Source organism: Cervus elaphus, chromosome 14, assembly GCF_910594005.1.
Source record: "Cervus elaphus chromosome 14, mCerEla1.1, whole genome shotgun sequence".
NCBI lineage: Eukaryota > Metazoa > Chordata > Mammalia > Artiodactyla > Cervidae > Cervus > Cervus elaphus.
Genome location: NC_057828.1, coordinates 66,689,048 through 66,708,561, shown reverse-complemented (window position 1 = coordinate 66,708,561; position 19,514 = coordinate 66,689,048). Strand labels below are relative to the sequence as shown.

General features: G+C 38.4%; 1 pseudogene; it reads right to left on the bottom strand.

Annotated features, from left to right (window-relative positions):
• Positions 1–12,035: 12,035 nt before the first annotated feature.
• Positions 12,036–12,896, bottom strand: LOC122707542 (annotated as a pseudogene).
• Between the last annotated feature and the right edge of the window lie 6,618 nt (positions 12,897–19,514).

The window sequence follows — 19,514 nt, the reverse complement described above, 5'->3', positions numbered from 1 at the left end:
CAAGTAGATACATTACCCTACTCCTTCCACACATAGGGATATAAACCAGGTTGGAATTGAAAGAATTTTTCCCAGCAGAAAGCAAGTGTTCCCAGAGAAAAGATTTAACATATGAGTTTCCATAATAAAAGTTTCATGTGGCCTTTTACTCTGCAATGATATCAACAGCCAACCAACTTTTTAGTGCCTCACTCCTAAACATGATTAGTCAGTTCAGGATCACAGACATTTGAAGAAAGTCTTCAATATAAAGGACAGAGAAGAAAACAAATAAACAAGAAGAAAGAACTTGAATGAAAATGGCAAAGCAAGGGGGCAGAATAGAAGTTAAAATAATTATAGTGTACATTCTCAGAGAGAGAGAGAAGAAAGATATTGCATTAAGAAGAACAGTGTACTAAAAAGACACAAAATCAGAGAATAAGAGCTCTTAGATGTTAAATATATAATTGCTGAAAATAGAGCTAAATACTCATCCACTATTGTTGGAAGTCAGTAGATAATATCAAAATGTATAAATCAATAGGGGCAGTGCACAATAAGCATGTTATTTGGAAATGGGTAGCAAATATCCAAATAATTAGTTACCCGCAAACCAAATAGCTTTAACTGGAAGGCTCTGGACTGAAGAACTAGAAGTTAGAAATCAGTGGGGCGTGGATCTGGAAGCTTATTCCACTTTGATTTAAATTTTATTTAGTTTAATTTGTCTCTTTGTGAAAAAAAAAATATTGGAGTAAAATATATGCAGCATAAAACTTACCATCAAAGACATTCCATTTGTTCACAAGGTTCTGCAACCCTCACCACTATTTCAGTCTCTGAATATTTTCTTTGATCCAAAGGAAATCTTCTGCCTAATAAAAAGTCACCCCATCTCCCCTCCTTCCATTGCCTGGCAACCATCGATCTGCTTCCTGTCTTCATGAATTTGCTGATTCTGGATATTTCCTATAAATGGAATCAAATAATATACAGCCTTTGGAAAGTGTCTTCTTTCATTTAGCATGTTTTTAAGGTCCACCCACCCTGTGGCAAGTCCTGGTACTTCACTTCTTCCTGGACTGAATAATATTCCATTGGTGAATAGACCACATTTTGTTTTTCCACTCATCAGTTGATGAACATTTGACTTGTTGCTACTTTTTAGCTGTTGTGAATAGCCCTGCTATAAACATCTGTGTGAAGCTTTTGTTGGCTACCTGTTTTCAGTTGTTTGCGGTGTGTACCCAGGAGTACAATTCCTGGGTCATGGGCAACTCCATTTTTAACAATGCAAACCCACCAAACTGTTTTCCACAGTGGTTACACCATTTTATATTCCAATCAGCAGTGTGCAAGTGTTCCAACGGCTCCACATTCTCATCCACACTTGTCCATTTGTCTTTTGATAAAACTAAAAATTTACGGAGCTCTCAGGAGAACTAAAAACTATGTATAGGTAGCACGGTGATAGATCAACAGTATTAAAATAAAACCACAAGGTGATATTGTTAATAATAGACACAAGGATTAGAGAAAAGTTAGGGGACTGTCAGAGCCTTACCAGGTATATTCATTTCCTTGCTGCTGTAACAAACTACTAAAAACTTAATGGCTTCACCCAACAGAAAATTGTTCTCTGGACGTCAGAGTACAAAATGGGTCCTACCTTGCTAAAATCAAGATGTTGATAAGGTTGCGTTCCACTCTGGAGGCTCCAGGGAGAATCTGCTTTCTTGTCCTTACTTCCTTCTCTCCTTCAGCTTCTAGAAATTGTCAGCATTCCTAGACTCTTCTCCATATTCAAAGCTAGCAGGGTAGCATTTCCTCTCCTCTCTGACCCTCTCCATTTTAACATCTCCTTTCTCTGACTCTGATCCTCCTGCTTTTCTTTTATAAGGACGCTGTGATTACACTGGGCTCACGTGGGTCATCCAAGATCATTTCTCCATCCCCAAATGCTAAACTTAATCCCAGCTACAAAACTCTTTTGCGATGTATGTTAAGGTGTTCACAGGTTCTGGGGGTTGGGATGTGGATGTTTTTAGAAGGCTATTATTCAGCCTGCCACACCAGGGAAACCATTGTAAATGAAACTCTCACAAGGAGAAGCAGTCAGAAAGGGCCTTGTCAAGTAGAAAGTGGGAAAGTGATCTGGAGAATTTCTAAACCTCCCAAGCCTTAATTGTCTAAGCTAAGTTTAGTTTGGTAAAAGGATAAACATGTTATCTACTGTACATTTGTGCAGCTTCAAAAAATGTCAGTTTCTCTATCCAGAGCACTGCTTTCTTTAAAAAAAAAAAAAGTCTTTTTTGGTCGGGGGCTGTGCTGCATGGCATGCAAGGTCTTAGTGCCCTGACCAGGGATGGAACCCATGTCCCCTACATTGGAAGTCTGGAGTCAACCACCGGACCACCAGGGAAGTCCCCAGACCACCACTCTAGGAATTCCAGTGCCATCATTTTTAAATCAATAAGACCAGTATTCACAAGGGCACCATGAAAGGAGAATCAAGGCTCCCTAAGACTCCTGAGTAATGGCAAAGAACTAGATGATTCGGAATGCTGGAAGCCCTTTTGGAGATTCGTAGAGGACCTGTATTGTGTTTCCTTTGCTCAACTCTTTTTTTTTAAAATTAATTAATTACTTTTAATTGGAGGCTATTTACAATATCGTAGTGGTTTTCACTACACATTGACATGAATCAGCCACGGGTGTACATGTGTTCCCCATCCTGAACCCTCCTCCCACCTCCCTCCCCATCCCATCCCTCTGGGTCATCCCAGTGCACCAATCCTGAGTGCCCTGTCTCATGCATCGAACCTGGACTGGTGATCTGTTTCACATATGATAATATACATGTTTCAATGCTATTCTCTCAAATCATTCCACCCTTGCCTTCTCCCACAGAGTCCAAAAGTTTGTTCTTTACATCTGTGTCTCTTCTGCTGTCTCGCATATAGGGGTCATCGTTACCATCTTTCTAAATCCCATATATATGCATTAATATACTGTATTGGTGTTTTTCTTTCTGACTTACTTCATTCTGTATAATAGGCTCCATTTTCATCCACCTCATTAGAACTGATTCAAATGCATTCTTTTTAATAGATGAGTAATATTCCATTAAAGTGGTCTTAGACCTATTGACCCTTCTAGCCAGGAAAGCAAATGAAAAAAAAGCAGATTTTTATCAGGGACCCAGAATTCATTTCCATAACTAACACCTCTAGAAGAATATCCCATCCACTTACAACTTCTCATCTATTTATTTCTGTTAGAGAGTGTAATACAGACTTGGCACATGGCTCCTTCTCAAGAAATCCTTAAAGAAAATAACACTCCTCCCGCCCGATAATCTTATAAATGCGTGCTAATATTGTCATTAGAAGAATATTGTTTTAACATGTATAAACGGTAGAGATATGTCACAACAATCAGATCTTTTATTGAAAAAGTTACCGTATAATTTTGGCTAATAGATGAGCTAGATAATATTCTAAAATGTGTAGTCAGGGTTTAAATGGCTGAAAAACTGATGTCTAATGAAGATTTGTTATTAAAGGAAAGGAGGAGCCCAGAGAGTGCACACAGAATTGCTAATAGGACAGTGTCAAAACAAGCATTCATGAGGGCTGATTGAGAATCTACAGAATGAAACAAGCAGACACAGGCTTTTGTGGGTGCCTGTGATTTAACAGCGATAGGGGAATTGGGTCTGGCGTAAGAGACAAAGACTGCTTCAGAAGGTAAAAATGAATAGTTCAAATCAGGAATTAAAAAATAACATTCCTGTCAGAGAACCCTATGGTGATTTTTCAAAACAAGAAAAATGTAACATGTTTGTATTCATGCCATCTGAGAAATTAAGTCCCGATTCGTTTGTCTTCTATTTTCTGCCAAGTAATCAGTTGGCTTTTGTTTCCTTTTGGTAGAATGAACAAGTCCTCAAATGCTGTGAACGCCATCCTGTTGCAAACTCTATTTTCAAATGAAAGAAACTCACTCTTTGTCCTCCAATAACTTGACCCATCTACTATTTTTTACCTCTTAGCCCTGATAAGACTTCGACTCTTGATTTGAATTTTCTTCACCTCATACATGTTCTAAGTAAACTCGGAGAGGTCTGCGTTTGGTTTGCTATTCACAGTCTGATTCTGGTGACCCTGCTGAGCCTCACCTCAAATTTCCATTTATTCATACATCAGATTGCTTCTAGGGGTATGACATTTTGGATGTGATTAGAACGCCAAGTGAAAAATACTTAACAATGTCACATGACAAGGCCACTTGGACAAAAGGACTTTGTGTGTGTGACTTCACACAATGGGAAATCATGAACTTTTTCTCACCCTTTAAGTGGCATCAAGCCAGAATAAACTTAGAAACTACCCTCTGGCGTGGCTCTGGAAATCTTTCTAGTTCTGACATCTGGAGTTTTTATACTAAAATATAAATTAACATTGGGAATAATTCATTATTTTTCATGGATTAAAACAAATTCTTATAGAACACTATTCTCTTACACACTATAAATCTCATTTACTACTAACAATTTCTTTGTTTATGCAATATTTTGTCACATATGGGAATAGATGTAAAATATAAGAGCATACCAGAGTAATAAGAATGGAAAAAACAAGAGATCTAGATTTAAATTCATTGTTCATTTAAGTGAATGTTGTTCTTTCAGAAAAAAGTCTTAAAAAACTTTAGAAAGTATTTCTGAAACCCCCACTATATGTTCCAAATTGTGCTGGCCTTATGGGGAATATGGGCACTGACACAGCATAGAACCTACTTTCAAGGAGATTGGTCTTGTAGAAAGAGGCAGCATAATAAAATCAAAAAAGAATGGAACCCTGAAATTTAATTTATGATGTCAGATATTTTATGCACTTTATCTCTTACCTTCACAACAATCTTGCAAAGAAGATATTATCCTCCCCAATGTATTGGGCTGACCAAAAGTTTGTTTGGGTTTTTCCATAGGAGCTTCTGGAAAAACCTGCACTTTTTGGCGAACCCAATATATGTAAGGAAACAGTGGTTCAGGAAGGTGAAGTAATTTGCCTGGGGTCACTCAGCCAGTAAATTGCCAAAGCAGGATTCACAGTCAGATGTTTCTAACTTTAGAGAACCAAGTGATTTCCATTGTGCTCCACCACCTCGTATTTCTAGTGTATTAATCTGTTTCCTAGAATAAGTCTCTCAGTCATCCCATGCTTTAGTTTCTTAGACTATAAAAAGCAGAGGTTCCTTTCCTGGACTTTCATTCTATATCATCTTTAGACCAACCCATGAGGCACTGAAAGAGCAATCCCAGACAGATGTCCAGGCGGGGTTGCCAACCTCCACACTTAGGCCATCAGAGTGTCCTATGTTCAAGGGGAGACGCACTGATTGAAGCAGTTGGGCCCTGAAGAAAAGTAGGATTTGGATGGGTACAGAGGATGCGGAGGGTTTTGCAGACTGAGAGCATACCAGGGTAAGAGTAAGGAGCCAGAGCCAGGAGGCATGCTGGCCCGTTTGCTGGCTAGTGATGGGATGGAGATTGGCCTGTGAGGGGCCTATTGTGCAGTGTGTGTTGGGGAGGGGATTTGTTGGGTCAAGATGAAGAAGGCCCTTGAATACCAGCTGTTGTTCTCCCCTGGAACGGCCCAGAGAACTGTTTCAAGACTTTGGCAAATCCCTGTGCCACTACTTACTGCTTCAGATCTTGAACATGATAAGTCAGTTGGCTGAGGAGTTCAGATCCTGTAATGGAAAAGAGAACTCGGATTCAGAAGTATTATTTGCTAGTGCCTAGCAAGTAATAGGGCTCGCAAATTCATGGTAAATGAATGAATTATGTCTGAGAGGCAGGCAGATTTATTTAATTTGCCTGGAGGGTTAATCCAGAGCTACCTATATCACCTGGTTCTCTTAGGCAAACTCTCTGAGACCCCTACATGTGAGAGAGGGGCCTGGATGAGGCACTTTGCGTGACTGTGGCTAGCTTTCCTCTGCGTTAAGTGACTGGCCATTTAGAGGCTCAGTCTGGGGCAGGCCTGATGACAACCAGGCCCTAGCCAGCCTGGCCAAAGGATCTGTAGGTGGACATAACTGCTCAGTAGCATTAAGTGCCAGTGTTTAAGAATGACAGGAACCATGGTTACCCAGTCAGAAGGCAGTGGAGGAGAACTAAATGTGGACCAGTTTGTTCTTTGGGATAACCACAATGTGAGGAGATGTTTAAGACTAGAAGCCACAAAGATTCAGAGGCAAAACCAAAATATTTATGTTGATGTAACTGAACAAAGGTTATCTGAGGCAACATTGAAATACAACTGTGAAGTAAACAGATCAAGTCCCTGACCTCATGGAGCTTCCTTTGTAGTGGAAAAAGACAGATAATAAATAGAAATGATTTTTCAAAGTACAAGGTCAGTTATCTTAGCATATTATATCATTTGCCAATGGTTTTGAAAGCCTCCTCTGTCATATATTAACTTTCCAAGTATCTGTAGTTCCACAAACAATATATTCTATTTCCTATTTCTATTTGCCTAGTTTTGCCTACATTCTTGATTACTATAATTTTATTATTTTAAATTAATTTTTATGGAGTACAGTTGCTTTACAATGTTGTGTTAGTTTCTATGTGCAGCAAAGTGAATCAGTTATATGTACATGTATATCCATTCTTTCTGAGATCTCCTTCCCATTTAGGTCACCACAGAGCATTGAGTAGAATTCACCGTGCTATATGGTACATTCCCATTAGTCATCCGTGTTATACATAGTAGTGTATATATGTCAATCCCAATCTCCCAATTCATTCCACTCCCCCTTCCCCCCGTGGTATCCATATGTATGGTCTCTACATCTGTGTCTCTATTTCTGCTTTGCAAATAAGTTCATCTGTACCATTTTTCTAGATTCCACATATAAGTGTTAATACATTATATTTGTTTTTCTCTTTCTGACTTACTTCATTCTGTATGACATTTCTAGGCCTAGCCACATCTCTGCAAATGGCACTATTTCATTCCTTTTCATGGTTGAATAATATTCCATTATATATATATATTATATATATATATATGCATGTATGTATAGGTACATACATACGTGTGTGTGTGTGTGTGTGTGTGTGTGTGTGTGTATTTCAGGTTTTTTTCTAATGGAAAAACCTAAACCAATTTTTTGGCCAACCCAAAATGTACCACATCTTCTTTATCCATTCCTCTGTTGTTGAACATTTAGGCTGCTTCCACATCCTGGTTATTGTAAATAGTGCTGCAATGAACACTGGGATGCATGTATCTTTTTGAATTATGGTTTTCTCCAGGTATATGCCCAGGAATTGGATTATTGGGTCATGTGGTAGTTCTACTTTTAGTTTTTTGAGGAACCTCCATACTGTTCTTCATAGTGGCTGTAGCAATTTACATTCCCACCAACAGTGTAAGAAGATTCCTCTTTCTCCATATCCTCTCCAGAATTTATTTATTGTAGATTTTTTGTTACAGCCATTCTGACCAATGTGAGGTCACCATACCTCACTGTAGTTGATTTGCATTTCTCTAAAAATCAGCAATCTTTTCACGTGTTTTCTGGCCACTGTATCTTTAGAGTAAACTTCAATACATGATACAGCAAGCCTCCCAAATTAATTTTCTGCAAAAGTGCCTTAGTTAGCTTTATTCCATATTCCCCAGTATAAATTTTTGAATCAATTTGTCAAATCCTATGAAAACTCCCTATTGGCTTTTGATGGGAATTGCGTTGCATTTATAGATCAGTTTCAGAAGAAAAAAAAAAAGTGATTCTTGTAAATTTCTCTGTTCTTATGTCTTTAGTATCTTTCATTATATTTTATAATATTCTTCCTGAGGCTCTTGCACACCTTTTATTAGATTCAGTCTTTTAATTTGTATTGCTATCATTGATGATACTGACTTTAAAACTATATTCTCTAAAGGTTTATTACTGCTATACTATAGGAATGTAATTTATATTAATATTGACTTTTTTAATCTATCAACCAACTTTGCTGAATCCAAATATTAATTTTGATACTTTTTAAGCAGATTCTCTCAGATTTTCTATGTAGATAACTTTATCATCTTATAATAGTGGTTCACCTGGTGATTTTGTTCACACGGGACAGCTGGCCATGTCTGGAGACATTTTTGTTGGTCCCAACTGAGAGCATGAAATTTTTGTAGTCATTTACTAAAAATTATTTAGTGAACTGCTACTGTGTATCAGGCCCTGTTTGAGAAGCTGTGTATTCAGAGGTAATCAAAACAAATATGTTTCTACCCACTGCAAAATTTAGAGTGTAGTTTATACCTTGCAAACAGAAAATAGAATCCCTTTCAAAGTCTTTATGAAAATTCAGAAAACACAGAAAGTCATCACATAAGAGAACAAAATAAAAACTGACAAAGTTCAAAAAGGCAAAATTTATATAACATATATTCTTTTGACACTATGCTATGAACACAGAAATCAATATAAAAATATTTAAACATTTAAAGAAACAAACAACTCCTTGCCAACTGGAGATCATTATCCTTAAATGATTTATGTATTTTTAAAAAAAGAATACAAATAAGTCAACCTAAGACTTAAGAAATTAGAAAAAGAATATAAAAGGAACCACAAGCATGACAGATGTAATTAACATAAAGGAGACATTACTTACTTATAAAACAAAAAAATAGTGGAACCACAAATTTTAAAAGTTCCTTATTTGGAAAACGCTAGACATCACCAACTCAATGGGCATGAGTTTGAGCAAGCTCTGGAAGTTGTTGATGTACAGGGAAGCCTGGCATGCAGTAGTCCATGGGGTCGCAAACAGTTGGACATGACTGAGCGACTGAATTGAACTGAACTGAATTGAGACAAAGGAAGGGGAAAGAGTAATTTTATGGGAGAGAAACTGACAAACACTGCCTAAGCCAGGTGATCAAGGTCAACAGTAACACTGATGTCATGTTGACAACATATAACCGTGAATGATGTGATGAGAGTGGCACTTTATCTCTGTGGTCCTCATCACCCAAACTCATCATCTCAGCCTAGTCTGGAGAAAAACAGCGGTCAAATCCCAACTGAGGGGCATGTGAAATACTATCTGAGCTGTATTCTTCAGACCCTCAAGGTCGTCCAAAACATGGTCTGAGGAACTGTCACAGCCAAGAGGAGCCAAAGGAGACAGGACAACAAAATGTGATATGGGAAACTGGAGGCCCTCCTGGAACAGAAACAGAGCACTCAGTAAAAAACTAAGGAAATATAAAAAAAATAGTATGGGCTTTAGTTAATAATAAGGTGTCATATAGGTTCATTAATTGTGACAAATATACTGTCCTAATGTAAGATAGTAACAATGGGGGAAACTGGATGGGGCATATAGAAATTCTATAGTATCTTTGCCACTTTTCTGTCATTCTAAAACTATGCTTGTATCCTATTGCTGCTGTAACAAATTATCACAGATCTATTGGCTTAAAATAATGCAAATTTTAAAAGTTTTGTAGGTCAGAAGTCCAAAGTAAGACTTGCTGTTTAGTTGGTAGGTTGTGTCTGACTCTTTGTGACTCCATGGACTGTAGCCCACAAGGTTCCTCTGTCCATGGAATTCTCCGGGCAAGAATACTGGAGTGGGTTACCGTTTCCTTCTCCAGAGGATCTTCCCAACCTAGGGATCAAATCCATGTCTCCCTCATTGGCAGGTGAATTCTTTATCACTGAGACACCAAGGAATCTTAGAGGGGTGAAAATCAAGGATCTGGCAGGGCTGGTTTCTCCTGGAGACTCCAGAGGCAATTCCATTCCTTGTCTTATCTGGCTTCTAGAGATAGCCAGCATTCATTGACATGTGGCCACATCACTTCAATCTCTGCTTATGTTGTCAAATCACCTTCTCCTCTGTCTGACTTTCTTGGACCCCTCTTATAAGGACCCTGTGATTATACAGGGCTCACTGGGATAATCCAGAATAATCTCCCCATCATAAAAATCCTTAATTTAACCACACTTGCGAAGTACCTATGACCATATAACATTCCAGGTTCTGGAGGTTAGGGCATTGACATTTTGTGGGGCTATTATTCAGCTTACTCTGCTACTTATCTAAGGGTTTCCCAGGTGGCACTAGTGGTAAAGAACCTGCCTGCCAATGCAGGGAACATAAGAGACATGGGTTCGATCGCTGGGTTGGAAAGATCCTCTGGAGGAGGGCACGGCAACCTGCTCCAGTATTTTTTCCTGGAGAATCCCGTGTGCAGAGGAGCCTGGTGGGCTACAGTTTATAAGGTTGCAGAGTCAGACATGACTGAAGTGACTTAGCACACATACATGCACACTACTCTAAAATTAAAACCTTATTTTAAAAAAACAACAAACAAATATTTAGAAACAAAAGTGAGCACACAATACCAAAGACTAATAGGAAATATAACAAAAGATATAAAATATCTTTATATGGAGATTTTAAAATATAAGAGAGTGTCGGCCTTGGTTGCCTAATAGATAAGGCATTGGCCTCCTAAGATATAAGAGAGTAGTGCATATGACTATGAAATAATATATTTCGTTATCTAGAAGATATACATGATTTCCTGGGGCAACAAGGTGTTATGGAAAAAAATATCAGAAAAAAAATATATCAGAAAAAGACCCAGGCACAACTGGAAAATATTGTCACAGAAGTCTTCAGGACAAGATTTTTTTATAATGACCATCATTTCTACTTATTCAGGGTTACTAAGTAATGGACAGAGCTGGAATTCAAACCAGCATTTGTCTGGCTTTAAACCCCATGTACTTTCACAGTATCATTTTGTCTCCTGTGTATACATGAATCAGTCTTTTCATTCTTTCAAGAAACAGATTTTTTCTATTCTATATAATCTATTCCAGAACATGGAAAGCTACTTAACTCATTTTTAACTCTTTAAAACTATGTAGCAGAGCCTAGTGAGACAGGCTCCTCCCTCAAGCTGTATAATCTTAGCCTCAGTTCCTTATCTGCAAAATATATGTAATGCTGTATTTCATTTGTAAATGTTGTAAGAAGATGCAGGAGAAAATGTGGCATTTGAAACATTGTATGAGTGTACAAAATGATCACAACTGCTATTATTATTAGTAATAAAACCTAACAAAGATAGGATAAGAAGAAAAGGACCCATATATTTCAAAACTCTAAATAATGCAATAGCCAATGGGACTCAAAAAATTATTTGGAAGGAATAATCTACCACAACCAAGTAGAAGCTATCAGTTTTTTGTTTTTTTTAAAAAATAATCTTATTTATTTATGGCCAGGCTGGGTCTTGGTTGCTGCGAGTACTTTTCTCTAGTTGCAGCAAGCACAGGCTACTCTCTAGCTACAGGGTGCAGGCTTCTCAATGCGGAAGCTTCTCTTGTTGAAGACCATGTGCTCTAGAGTGAGTGGGCTTCAGTACGTGTGGCTCCCAGTCTCTAGAGCACAGGCTCGACAGTGGTGGCAAGGGCTAGTTGCTCCGAGGCATGTGGGGTCTTCCCAGATCAGGGATCGAACTCGTGTCTCCTGCATTGGCAGGTGGATTCTTCACCACTGAGCCACCAGAGAAGCCCCAGTTTGGTTTAATATTAGAAAAGTCTTATGTTATATCATACTGAGAGGTCAAATTAAAAAAAAAAACTCATAAGATCATTAGTTTTTGAAAAGCGCTAATAAAATATTGCAATCATATCATTTTTTGTTGTTTTTCCTATATGAAAAAGGATCCCAAAATCCAGGCATAGTGAAGAGCAGAACAAGGGACGTACCCCTGTGTGTAAGGACACAGCAGGGCAGGAGAAGGATAAGCCTCAAAAGGAGGGGTGGGAGGGGAATGGCATTAAGGCAGCAAAATATTCTCTGTAAAAAGTTGGAGGAGGAGTCTCCACAGACTCGGAGATGAAGACAGAGGTCACCTTCTCAGTGGAGGTCTCTCCACTCAAGTATTCAAGGAAGGGAAACGTTGGCGGTGTCTCTACTCTTGGCTCTGTTGCAGCCATTTTGTTGTTCACTTGGGGTCGCCTTCTGCCTCATGTAGATAAGGGTGCTGCGAGGCTCGGAAGGCGGAGTTCCTTATGAGGGTTAAAAGCCAGCATTTCCAGCAGCAGCTGTGCTCCAGACTCCTCTGTCTCAGGTACAACTGGGCGGGGTCCTTGCGGAGGGTAAGGCTCCTGGGGATAGAGACATGTTTCGGGGCCAGTTATCCTCTGGGGGCCGTTCAATCAGGTCATAGTTTCTGCCTATCTGGTCAACTTCAGAGTGTCTCTGTGAAGACACAGCCAACGCGCCACACGTCTACAGGCGTTGCATAGGTAGATTGCAAAAGAACTTTTGGAGTTCACGGTACCAGAGTCTTAACAACCACAGGTGTATTGCTGTCTGGTAGCTGTCGATTCTGGCCAGGCCAAAGTCAGCCAGCTTGACTGTCCCACCTCTTGTCACCTGAATGTTCTCTAGCTTCAGTTCTCAGTGAAAGATGCTGTTGGCAGGAAGGAAATCCAGGCCTCTTAGAAACCAGCCCATCAGATCCTTGATGGTCTCCACTGGCAAGCCTGGTGGGGTACCTTGTCCGGATACATCCTTAGGTCTTGGTTCACATGCTCACACACCAGGGTCACTTTGGCCTCCTGGTCATTTTAGGCGGTGGCACTTACATCCATCAGCCAGACAACACTGGGATGCTCAAGAGCCTCCAGACATGGCAGTAAGTCCACCTTACCAACTGAGCCGATGGGCAGACCTCCTCTAGCACTTCTCCTTATGCTCTTGAGGGCCACAAAAAGGCCACTGTGGGGATCACGGGCCTTGTACACTGTCCCATAGGCGCTGACACCAATTCAGCCATTGGCTCATATGGAGGGGTAGCCATTCTCAGACCAGAGGAGACTCTTGCAGGTCTCTGGAGGTCAGGAGCTACTTGGGTGGCAGGTTATCTGGATCCTGGGGCTGGTTCCAGCAGCACCATACATTTCAGGTCTTCTGGATGGTACCAGCCCAGTCATAGACAGAGGCCACAGGCTAGAGCAGCCCCCTTTACTCCCACCCTCACTGTGTGACCAGCTGCCCTACAATCATTTCTAATGAGAAAAACCTTTTTGTTATCTATATAAGAATAATTCCTTAACACATTAAGGAACATTTTCATATTGACAGCTCATTTAATTTATTAGGAAAATACAAATAGAGACATTGCCATTAACATCGGGAACAAACCAAGAATGTCTGCTCTCTTCCCTACAGTTAGTTATTTTATAAGTTTTGGTTGCAGCAGAGAACAAAAATAAGAAGTGTGATTACCAGAAAAAGAAAAACAAAGTTATCATTGTTTGCAGATGATATCATCATATATCTAGAAAACCCTAGAGAACCAGCTAAAAAATAATTATAACTGAGCTTGGCAAGATGAATAAATATGTGTGTCAGTGGATTTCAAACACACCAGGCACAATCAGAAAGTATAATGAGGAACGAAACTCTTTCACAATAGTAACAGGAATATAAAACACCTAGAAATACAAGCTTAATAAAAAATATGTCAGACCTTTGTGAAAAATGCCATAGAATTATACCAAGAAACATAAAATAAGGCTTAAATAAATAGGAAGCCTTGCAGTGTATCTGTGTGGACTATTTTAAATATATCCATTTTATCCACATTAATTTTTAGGTTTAATATAACCCAACACATTCTCAATGGGATTTTTTCTTCAGTAGTTTTTCTGGAGGAAGAGGTATGTAAGAATTTGATGCTGTTGCCGTTTAGTAGCTCAGTCATGACCGACTCTGCCTCCCGACAGACTATCGCATGCCAGGCTTCCCTGTCCTTCACCATCTCCTGGAGTTTGCTCAAACTCAAGTCCATGGACTTGGAGATGCTATCCAACCATCTTGTCTCTGTCTTCCCCTTCTCTTCTTGCCTTCAATCTTTCCCAGCATCAGGGTCTTTTCTAAAGAGTCAGTTCTTCACATCAGATGGCCAAAGTATTGGAACTTCAGCTTCAGCACCACTTAAGAATAGCAAAAGAAAATTTGGAAAGTTAGTGAGGAAGGGTGAACTTGTTCTACCAGGTAGAAGATATATTGCCAAGCTACGGTAGTGGTGCTTGCACAAGTATGAATCAATAAAAGAGACTAACCCTCAAAAAAGAAAGCACCCTTTGATGTACAATGGCTTGAGATGCTATAAAGGTGACATCAGAACAAAGTAAGGGACAGATTACTCAATAAATGACATATGGAAGACATTGGACTAGGTCCTTACCTTATCCCATATGTCACACACAGTAATCAATTCTAGAGATGTCTGTATAAAGCAGTATATATAGTAAATCGAACAACACAAATAATAGAAGCAAATAAAAATGACTCACAGGAGAAGAAATCTTTCAGCAAGAGCAATAGAATTGGTGACATAAAGTCTTAAACACTGTATATTAAAACTATCATTTCTTAAACAAAAAAGAAAATACCATGGGACACATTGAAATGACAATGCTGGAAATATGTTTACCACTGATGATAGGCAAAGAGGTAACATTTTTTTCTAAGTTTTTATAAATCTGCAAAATACAAACACATCTGTAGAAAAAAACCTGGATTAAAAGACACAGGTAAGAGGAATTATAGATGTTTAACAAAGATGGGGGAAAGTTCAACTTTCCTGATAATCACACAAATCTAAATATCATTTTAATCTTATTAAAAATTTTATTGGAGTATAGTTGATTTATAATGTATTAGTTTCAGGTCTATAGCAAAGTGAATCAATTATACATATACACATACCCATTTTTTTCTAGAGTCTTTTCCCACATAAGTAATTGCAGAGTATTGGGTTAAGTTCCCTGTGCTATACAGTAGGTTTTTATTAGTTATCTATTTTATTAAACATCATTTTAAACCTATTTAATTGCCAATTCAGGGTGAGAGATGGTCAAATGATGGATGCTGTCAAGTAACCTGGAAGGAATGTTTAGTATTACCATTTTCCTGGGAGGTATTTGGCTATAGATTTCAGAAGCCTAAAAACCTCTGGTCATTTGACCCAGGGATTCTTCTTCTAGAATTCTGTCATTAGAAATGAGAAAGAGATGTGGACAACACTTTTTGCACAGGGTGCTCTTTACTTTCTATTTATGATATAAAAAACTGGAACAAAGTTAAATGAAAAATTGTATTGGAATGGTGGATTATCATACATTGAGGGTTCTGAAAAATTCTGATTTTTGAAGAACTTTAATGATATGCAAATGTTCACAACATAATTTTAAAATAAAAGTATAGAAATCAAAAGTGCATCCTCGAGAACTTAGCTCTAGAATTTAGGGTAGGGTATTTCAACCGGAATTTTTATTTGCATTTTTAATACTTCCTTTTTTCTATAATAAAATGCATCACTTTTATAATAAAAGACTAGTGTGTGTGGGTCTATGTATTTAAGGTACAAAATATGTAGTCATTCAAAATGCTTTTTAAGGCATTAATCACACTTTGTAAATTAGAAGTGGATTTTTTGATATTTCCACAAGTTTTTTTCTTCTATTTTGAAACATATACTTTTCTGTCTCTTTCCAAACTCATTCTGCTCTCTCCAAGAAACACAGCCATATATGCAGTTCTTTACACTTATCTCTACTCCCCATTTTTTTCTTTAATAGGGAGAGGAATATATTTAAGTTTGGCTTTGATTTCTATAAGTTTGTTAGAAGAGTTTAAGATTTCACTTTGCTAAAAATGAAAAGATGTTAGTGACAGAACCATGCTTTGTTGCCTAGGTAGCAGAAATGCTAACAACTCTATCAGATAGAAGATTTCTAAATAAACCCGTGCCTAAATTAAAGTGATATTTCCAAATGGTTAAAGAGTTAAAAGAACGTGGGGAAAACTGAAGAGAAGAATCAGGTGGTAACTTAGGATGAAGAGGAAGTCCTCAATAGATACTGACATGAACAGTTCACATCATACAGAAATCAGATAATCCTCCTTAGAGCATCTTGTAAACATATTATGTTGAGTTTTGTTAATTTCTCTAACACGTAGAAAAAACTGAAAGATTTTGGAAAATACAGAGGTAAAAATGATCATCAATAGTCCTACCATCTATTAAGTGGAATTACTTCTGATTTCTATTCTCTTTCTCTCTCTGCAGTCTCCATCCTTATTAAAAATATCTGTTTAATACTCCAGATAAAATATTGTATCACAATTACTTTTCAGAATTAAGTCTCTGGAAAGAACTTGGGTGTTTACACCCCAGTATAAATTCCTCTCCAGTCTCTTCCCCGAGATTTCCTAGTGCAATGGCTGGCTCTCCTGGTGGACAGCTGCCCATACACTCGGTCTAAAGCGAAGTCTGCCTGTTAACAAGACCTACATGGGCAGATGCAACTTTCATTGCTTCTTTCTTAAATACAAAACAAAGATTTATTTAACAAGTATTTATTAAATACCCATGAAATGCTGGGCACAGTTCTTGATGCAGGAGTGATTAAAAGAAAGACCAAAATTTCTTGGTGCTTACATTTCTAGAGATAGAAGAGGAAAAAAAGGTAAGGGAATTATCCCATATTTTGGAGATTGATACGTGCTATTGACAAAAAGAGTTGGGTGGTCAGATGGTGACATTTGAGACCCTAGAGAATCATAAATTTCCTATTTAAAAAGAGTCTACTAGATGCCAAGAAAGGTTAGTGAATGATTACATACCTAGACATACCTGTGTGAAATTCTGGATGTGAGATCATGAAGTTTCCAGCCAGTGGGAGCAAGACTACAGGGGTAGGAGAGTGATCACTTACAAATGGATAGATCCAGACTGACATCAAACTTTTTAAACAATAACAGAGAGGCTAAGAGAATATCTCTGAAGTATGAGGGAAATTATTTTCAATCAAGAGCAGATTGTTCAACCAAATGGTCATTCCAATAATAAAACATATTCAAATATATCAGTACATTGAACATCTACATCACATTCACCCTTCTTAGGAAGTTACTTGAAGATGTGCTCCTCAACAGATTGAGGGTATAAACTAAGAAAGGGTACTGATGGAAAAATAAGTTTAAATGTATCCAGTAGAAGAAATAAAAATAAGTACTGTACTAGGGTTCCCCAGAGAAACAGAATGAACAGGATATATATATATCCTAGAGAGACATTTATTATGAGGTATTGGCTCATGTGGTTATGGACACTGAGATGTCCCATGAGCTGCTGTCTGTGAGTGGAAGACCCAGGAAAGCTGATGATATAATCTGAAGGCCTGAGAAACAGGCCTTCTCCTGAAAGCAGGAGAAAATCAATGCCTTAACTCACGCCCTCAGGTAGGTGGGGCGGGGGAGGGGAGGGTGGCAATCCAACCTTCCTCTGCCTTTTTGTTCTGTTTAGGCCCTCAACAAATTGACTGATGGCCACCCACATTGTGGAGGACCATCCGCTTTACTGAAGCCACCATCTCAAATGCTAATATCTTCTAGAAACACCCGCAGGGACAAACCCAGAAATAATGTTTAATCAGATATCTGGATGTCCCATGGTCCACTCAAGTTGACATGTGAAATTAACGATCACAAGTATGCAGCAAAAAGGAGGGACAAAAGATGCATCATAGGCCTACTTCAGCAGAGAGCCAATAACTGATCTATTGCTAATGTTGATCAATGAAGAAATAACAGTATAAATCAAAGAATCATGTTAACCATCTCCATCTTCACTGTTTATGATCTTGTCATAAACAAGACAAACTGGAAACTGTAGAGCAGGATCATCCCTGGAAGTTCAGTGGTTAAGACTTGGCCCTCCATTGCAGAGGGTGAGGGTTCAATCCCTGGTCAGGGAGCTAAGATTGGTCAAAAAACTAAAACAGAGGTAATACGGTAACAAATTCAATAGAGACTTTAAAATGGTCTACATTACCAAAAAGTCTTAAAAAATGCAAACTCTAAAAAACTAACAAACAAGTGAAAAAACTGTAGAGCAACGCTTCACCATCCAAGTAGCTGTCAATAGTGAGGTGACAGGTGAAGAGGGAGGACGCAGGACAGGGATGAAGCAGAAACTCTGGACATCGTACGGTTTAAAGTTAAGAAGATCAGAGAGAATTTCCAGGTTTCTGAACTAGAAGGGAGAGTAATTACAAGAAAATTTTATAGAGAGGGTGGGGTTCAGGAAAGGAAAGGGTGCCCAGAGGGCATTTTTCCTGCCCGCCCACCACGCTGATGCAAATAGAGAAAAGATAAAACACAGACAATTTTTTTGCTTGTATTTTAAATTTACACAATACTGTGAAAGCTAATTTATTAATGTTTCATTCAGTCAATATTTTTTATGTGCTTATTCTGTCTCAAGTACTACTGAACCAATGGAACAGTAAAGATAAGAAAATTCTCTTCCAATGAGGATAAAAGTAATCGGCTTAGTGATTCACAGGTAAAATCTGATAAGAAGAGATGGGCATGTAGTGATTAAATTCGATAAAATGTTACAGGTGCTGTGACAGAAATATGTTCAGTGTCCAGAAAGGAAATCAAGGAAGAGGTGGTCCATTTGGCTTGTGGTAAGTTAAATTCAAGAGCTATCTGATAGAGTGAGATTTCTGCTGCCTTGAAGAGGAGTTGACCTTTGTACCTTTGAAAATACAATTATTCTCTTGTGAGGCTAGCCTGAGGAAGTAATCTTAAATAAAGAAAAAGAATTAAGCAAAATAAACAAGGCAAAGCAAACAAATAGAAATCTGTTTTGACAAGTCAGCTTTGAAAACATCCTACAGCACTTCTGCAGCAACCTTAAATTAATCACTAATAAAGGATAACTCTTGAGTGAATGTAATTTCTTCATCATTATATTGCAGGTAACAATGCCTATTTTAAGGATTTTACAGTGAGAATCAGAAATAGAAATAATTCTTAGCATACTTTGTGAAGGTTACTGGGATGACATTGGTGGTGATGAAAATTTGTGTTTAAGTATTTCTACTGGTACAGAGTATTCAAGAGTGAATCCAATAATCTGTACACAGACAACACTCCATGTACAGGTGCCCAGAAAGCCGGAGCTGGCATGTACCTTGGAGACCAGCCTCTCTTTCTTGTTTTATTGTGGAGGAAACTGAGATGTGCAGAAGTTAAATGATTTGCCAGAGAAATCTGCCTGAAGCCTTACAGCATTACATTTAAGACACTGAAAAGAGATTTGTGTACCTTGAGACCGGAGTCACTGGTGAATTTGAGAGCCCTATACTTTCCCTAAATTATTTAAGTAATGTGTCAGCAAAGGCCTGCTTACAAATCAGATGCAGTGCGCTTCAAGGGTCTTCTCTCTACTCCTGAAATGAGTTATTAGCCCAATTGGTTGTAGCACCCTTTGTTCTAGAAGCTGAAATCAGAATAATCAAAACCCACATCTTGGGGCACAAACTGCTTGGATCAAAGTGATATTTTCCTCCTTTTTAGCATTACATTGGCATTAGGCCATTTCTATATGTTCTCC